General features: G+C 37.7%; 1 long non-coding RNA gene across 1 annotated transcript; it reads left to right on the forward strand.

Moving 5' to 3' along the window:
• The first annotated feature begins 3828 nt into the window (after positions 1-3828).
• Positions 3829-6109, forward strand: LOC149835093 (uncharacterized). Its single transcript, XR_016432590.1, has 3 exons — positions 3829-3845; positions 3978-4124; positions 5833-6109. It is a non-coding gene; the product is annotated as an uncharacterized LOC149835093 (long non-coding RNA).
• Positions 6110-7192: the final 1083 nt, after the last annotated feature.

Here is a 7192-nt window from a genome sequence, read left to right on the forward strand (position 1 = left end):
TACGATGTCACAGGGACACGTGAGTTTTGATCATGTATCCCCTGTGGAATGATACGACACAATGAATGACAGTTGGAAGTCATACGAGATCCATGTAAGTGGAGTGCTGCTATTTGGTGCGGTTTGTCTGACTTATTACTGTTAAATATTTAATTGTTTAATTTTTATTTTTGAAAAAGCACATAAATGTCTTGGTATGCTAATTTTCGCAAAATCTTGGAATTGGTGTCAAGAATACGTGCCCGATTCGAAAATGAGTGTTTTGTCACTAGGGCTAGACCGGCTGGTAAATGAATCGAGCAGCTCGTGAATGTGCTGGGTTCGTCTCGTCATGAACTCGTTTGTGATCGGTTCATGTAGCTGGCCAGCTGAGCCACAAGCAGCTCATTTAGCTTAAACCAGTCATGCTCAAACACAGGGTTCTCAGATCGAGAGAGTTTGTATAGATAAAATATATAGGTTTTTTATGCATAATATTTATATAAAGAAAATAATGAATGAATATATATATATATATATATATATATATATATATATATATATATATATATATATATATATATATATATATATATAAACTATTAAGTGTAATATATAAATATATATATATATATATATATATATTCCATGTATAAATGACATGAAACGTTTTTACACGAGTTCGACTCGCCTCATTGAGCTCGGCTAAATATGAACATGAGCCGAGTGACGAGTTCAACCCACTGATAAATGAGCCCAGCCTGAACAAGCCCTGTTCGGTTCATTTGGCTCGTTTACCAGCCCTATTTGTCACCATGTGTCAGGTGGAAGGTTCACGTCTCATCACCTTTGTTTTGTTGGAAACATGTCCTTCGGTCATACCTATTAGGTGAGCATATACATATATTATGAGAGACAAGTGGGCACCCAAACTCCCTTAGTGGACTCGACAATGATCGATTTGATTGAAGTCGGCTCTTGCATTATATTTTTTTTTATGAAAAATATAATTTTATTATTTATAAAATATTAGTATTTTTATAACTGGTATTTTTGAATTGTCATAAAATCTTATAACTACAAGGATGAAGGTCAATAGCAGCAATTTTTTTGGTAGTTATTGTCTTATTTATCGTTGATACAGGTTTATAATGGCAAAAAAAAAAGATCGTCAAATTTTTACCTTAGTTGAGTAATAACGGCGATATTTATAGGTCACCGTTAATGTGTGACCCAACACTAGTGAATAATCTCGTTGAAATTGAGAACACCAATAGCGACGACCCATCCTATGATGATGATCTTTCTATGATGCTATTATAGCGTATAACAGAGAGAATTATCTCGTCATTGTAGTCGATAACGGCAAAAAGTAAGTTGCTATTATAAGCTATGATGGTGACAATTAAGTCATCGTTATAGGTTGTATTGACGACAGGTTAAAGTTTATAACAACAACACAAAAATGTCAACGTTATAGGTTATAACGGCGACATAGGTTAAAGTCTATATATAACAACTATACAGGAATATCATAGTTATAGACCTTAAACCTACAAAAATAATTTTTCCTTTTCCCAAATTGACTTTGAATAATGAACAAATAAATCGATAAATGCATGGATGCATTTAAATCTGAAAGAAGAATAAACCAGCATAAAAAACATGATTTATTTTTCTTGCTTTGGAAAAAGAAGTAACTGAAATCCTAAATGCGCAAAAAATATTGAAAAGGAGAAAAAAGAAGGAAATAATGGTTAAATTGTTTTGTATGTGTTTCATAACCACCAAAATTTCTTCATGTCAAGATCTACATTCATGAGCAAAGTAAAAGTTTTAAAAAGAACACAAACATCAAAAGAAATTATTTTCATGGAGAAAAAAGGATAACATAGTAATAAACAAAATTAACTAAGATTATTAAGGCATACAGCATATTTAGATATTTCAGACTATTTGGTTATAGAAGACCCAACCGATCACGGTGGCCCATGTATGAGATGTTCTTTCAACTTAAAAAAGGTACTATTGGTTTCTTTTGCCAGTAATTAATATGCAAGAAGCGATACATACAAACACCTTCAAACAGTTGCCATGAAAGCCGTCACCATGGGTTTGCCATTATGAGTACACTTTCAAATAGTTCACAACAAATTTTCAAACTCAAGTAGTTGGATCTGATTTAATTACACAAATAAACCACCTAGTCAACCATGGGAAGAACATAACATTGACAATATAATTTTATTACATGCCAGATGTCATGTTCAATCTCAAATTTGCAGAAGTTTATTGCATTTTGGAAGTCTAATAACCTCCCCAGTACTCCTCCTCCTCCAAGAACCTCCCCCACCAGCTCCCCTCCCTCACCCCCCTCTCTCTCTCTTTACACAGAAGGGAAAAAGAAAACGGGTCCGTCCGGCCTTTTTATATATCGTCGTTATATATCAATAGTGGCGATATTATATACCCGTTAAATATTGCCGTAAAAGTTTTTTAACGACAATAATTATTGGCCATATAATGTCGTCGTTATAATCGTACCTATAACGAAGATATCTAAAGTCATGGTTATAGGTATGTTTATAACGGCGACATATGTAACAATCATATAATGTTGATGTTATAAACATACCTACAACAACAATATCTAAAGACATCGTTATAGAAATGTTGTTTTTAACGGGCGACATTTGTGTGGAGCTAAAGCATTAGCAAGGATATCTAAAGTCGATGTTATTGTGACTTTTTTTGTCACCGCTATTGACCCTCATTCTTGTAGCTAGTGTCTATCATACATGTCAGATTTTGAAAATTTAAATTTTGATATAGGGTCAGATTTGATCAAAATGAGTAGAAATGAGATCCCATAAGGATGACAAAAGGGTATGATTTTAAGGATAACTTTAGCTCCCCTCCCTTGCCGGTGCAATCACATGACACTAAATTTGTGCATTAAGCACCCGATTGCCCTCCATCAAGCCTTGGAGGCCACAAATTATAGGCCCTGTCCCCAAGATGGAAGGTGATCATGGGGTTAATGCACAAATATTTGTGCAATCATATTGCACCTGATCTTTTCAGGTTGCAAGCAGACCCCCTTGACCAAAAGGATCCCGAGAAGTTTTGGCAGAAAACAGTATCATTCACGTCAACTAATGAGAGAGTTTGCAACCCTCTTCATAAGACACAGGGATACAACCAGATTCGAAGAGCACCTTCGGTACAGCCAAACACGCGTCTCATATGCAGTCAAATCGTGTCCCTCGTTGAAAAGTTGGAGTGGAAAAGCATTAACGCCCTTTTCCACGTTTCTTTTATTTTTTTTCATTGAAATACAAGCTGGGGTTAGGCAGACCCTACCAGACTGATTTAATTAGAAATTTTCAATACCGAGATTTTTGTATCTGCATATTTGGTTTGTTTATTCTTATTTTTTTTTTAAATTGATTTCTCGCTTCTTATATAGTGTCAAGACTAGCAGGCTTAAAGAAGCCATGGAAGGCGGGAGGAAGCACCACTTCGTCTTGGTGCACGGAGCTTGCCATGGAGGGTGGAGTTGGTTCAAGGTGGCCTCCTTGTTGAGAGAGACTGGCCATGAGGTGATCACGTTGGATCTGCGGGCGTCAGGCATCGATCCAGCAAAGCCAGACCAGGTGCTCAGCTTTGCCGAGTACAGCCAACCCCTAATGGACCTACTGGAGTCCATTTCTGACAATAAAAGGGTTGTGCTGGTCGGCCACAGCCTCGGTGGTCTCAGCATCGCCCTTGCTTCAGACAGGTTTCCGGCGAAGGTTGCTGCTGCCGTCTTTGTTTCTGCCTTCATGCCTAAACCATCAATGCCACCTTCTCAACTTCTGCACAACGTGACTGACTGACTCTCTCTCTCTCATCCTCTTTTACATGCCAGCATTCTTCTTTAGTATTGAAAATAAATAAATAAGGGAAAAAATGTTCTGTCTGTCATGATATTTTCTGTCCTTTGACATGCCAAACAGTATTTCTTTGTTCAAAAGGATCGGATCGAGTCGTGGGACGACTCGAGCTTCGTACGCGACAACGACGCATCGCAGACTCTCCCGATAACACTTGAATTCGGCCCAAGATTCCTGCTCATCCACTTGTACAACAATTGCTCCAATGAGGTATAATCATCCTAACTTTGCACTCACTTATGGATTTTTGGCTAAGCCCGAGCCTCGTGGGGGATCAAGCTCTTGTAGAAGCATATCTAGTGCCTCATAAAGTTTAGAGATGTGCGAGTAGAGCTGATAGACTCATTGCACAAATATTTGTGCATCAAGCACTTGATCATCCATCATCTCGAGAACAGGCCTTTCAGTTGTGGTGACCAAGGCCTGATGGAGGGCGATAAGATGCTTAATGCACAAATTTTGTGTGATGTGATTGCACTCTATCCAAACTCTTAATTTTCAGAAAAAACAAAATTAATTGCATGTTGTTGGTAACTCAATTTAAACAAGAAAAACAAATGATTACCTTGACCTGAAAACATGAGGTGCAATATGATTGCACAAATATTTGTGCATTAAGTACCCGATCACCCTCCATCTTGGAGACAGTGCCTTGGGATCCAAGGCCTGATGGAGGGCAATCAGGTGCTTTATTTGACTATAAAACAAATCTAAACTCAAAAAAGCGGTTGCCTAATACTCAATCAGGTGGATTTGAAATTGGATATGCCTAAAACTTGAGTAACACTCGATCAAGTGGGCTTAAAATTGGATATACGTAAAACTTGAGGATTAGTAAATAAGAAGTGAACCATATAGGTGAAGATAAGTATGTAGATGAGTATTTACTTGCAATAATAACCCAAATCATATTGGATGAAAATGACTGTTTTAAAAAAAATGAGAATAATTGTTTTCAGTTTGCACCTAAATGTAAGAGAGAGAGAGAGAGACCTTTTACCTAATAATGCAAAAACAGATCCATCTTTCAACAATGATTTTAGCACTATGTCAATAATTAGTATACAGAAAGGCAAAGTAGGGTAAAAGATGGGGGGCCCTATGAGAAGATTTTTCTCGAAAGGAAAAGGCAATAACTTTTTATTTTGCCATTGCCAGCTTTTTTGCCAAATCCTTGACTTCTATTCCTACAAACAGATATTCTGAAAACTTTTTGTTGGTAGACTTGGAGGGCTAGCTTTTCTTCACCTTGAAAAATATACGGTCCAATCCTGAGAATGTCCAGGATCATGATAAAACACAGTGGCCAATCTTGTCAGTTTCGCCAATCAGTCGGACATCTGACCCATTTGGGTTCAGATATATATATAAACCGTATTGGGATAGTATTTTTTTTTAATGAAAAAACATGTTTTTTTTTAAACGCTTAATTTTGTGTTTTCTCGACCGTTGATTTTGAATCGCAAAACTCCCGCACACGAGTCGAATTTCAGCAATTTAAATATCAATCTTCACTAAATGAATGACAGAGATCACATCTATGGAGTCCGCAATTTGTTCAAAACAACTTGCATCAATGAAATCCGAAGGAAGGGTTTGAAGATTGGGGATGAGTGTAGCTTATAATACTTTGTTCCATGGGGTTGTGTCGGATATTCATGCAAAATAATATCTCAAATTCAGCATGTATCTCACTCGGGTCAACCCAAATAATATTTGGGCTTGAAGTTTTTGTCCGAGTATTTGGGTTTGGGTCGAGTCAGTAGCCAACACAAACCTGACCCATTGATAATCCCAGGCTGCCAGACCCGATGTCCACGATGAAAACTTCAGAGAAAACCTACTATTAGGGAATGTGTTGTAATTTCTAGGGATGTGCAGATTAGCTTTCATTAATGTATTGGGGCATAATCTGCAGGACCACACTTTGGCAACAATACTGAAGAGATCAGCACCATTTTACAGAGAAGATCTTTCCAAAGAGAATTTCGTATCCGAGGTGAAGTATGGGCGTACAAAGCGAGCTTACGTGGTGTGCAAAGATGACCAAGTAATCAAGGAGAGTTTCCAACGTTGGATGATAGAGATGAACCCTGTGGATCAACTGGTTGAGATTGAAGGTGCTGATCACATGCCCATGTTCTCAAAGCCTCTTGACCTCTGCCATCACCTCCTCCATATCGCTGAAACCCCATAGCTACCTAAAGAAGATGAATCTCTACTAATAAAGCTTGTTGGTGTCGGTGTTACTCCAGTATAACTACACCTTTTTTTTTTAAGGTAACGGAATTAAAGCTCTCTCCTTTTGCAACAGTTATCGAACCACCCTACTTAACAAAAGGTTTCGAACTTGCAATGTCTCTTCACACAAACTGCAACTATCAGACGAGAGGGGTCCTCATTGGTGTGTGATTTTTTGTTTTATTGGATCCTTTTATATGCGTGCAACATGAATAAAATGCCACTGTTTCAAGAGTTTTAGAGCGAAAGTTGGAGCTCTCTCTCTCTCTCTCTCTCTCTCTCTCTCTCTCTCTCTCTCTCTCTCCTTGTAAGTTGAAAGACTGAAAGTCCTCTTGTGAAGGTTTGTTAGGCTTCGTTGTTCCTTCACCTTTAAGACAAAGACTACAATAGTAACAACTGGGGGGCTCCGCTTGTCTGGTAGGAGCAGTGAGTGGACGTCACCTTGTATCGGGATGTTGCAAGTTCAAATCTATCTGACTAACCACAACTATCCATCGTTAATCCGTCGTTAAACAGTTTAGCGATGGATTAGCGACAGATAAAGTTCGTCACATATTCCTGGTCACTAATTAGCGACAGAATTTATCTATCACTAATTTGCGATGGCGTAGCGACGGATAATGTCCATCGCTAATCTGTCGCTAAATAAACACGGATTTGGTTTTGTGACAAATATATATTCGTCGCTATTTTAACGACGGATTACATTTCGTTGTAAAACTAAATATTAGCAACAGATAATATCCATCGCTAATCCATCACAAAATTTAAAAAAAAAATTAAAAAGTTTGTTTGGATTACCACTGCTTCTTTAACATCAACATTGAGTACATGTTTAACAGTATGGTATATGTCTTACCTGAAGGTGTTTACAACTTTGCCCTTTAACAGGGGTTCTAGTACACATGAAGCTATCAACAATCAAAACACACACATTGCAGCTGGTTAATAACTCTCGGAGAAGCATAACAAAGATATGAGACCATAAAATTGATGGTAAGGGTGCAATCGATACCTTATGGGACAGTTAAGAGAGA

Source organism: Nuphar pumila, chromosome 6, assembly GCF_984573655.1.
Source record: "Nuphar pumila chromosome 6, dmNupPumi1.hap1.1, whole genome shotgun sequence".
Lineage (NCBI taxonomy): Eukaryota > Viridiplantae > Streptophyta > Magnoliopsida > Nymphaeales > Nymphaeaceae > Nuphar > Nuphar pumila.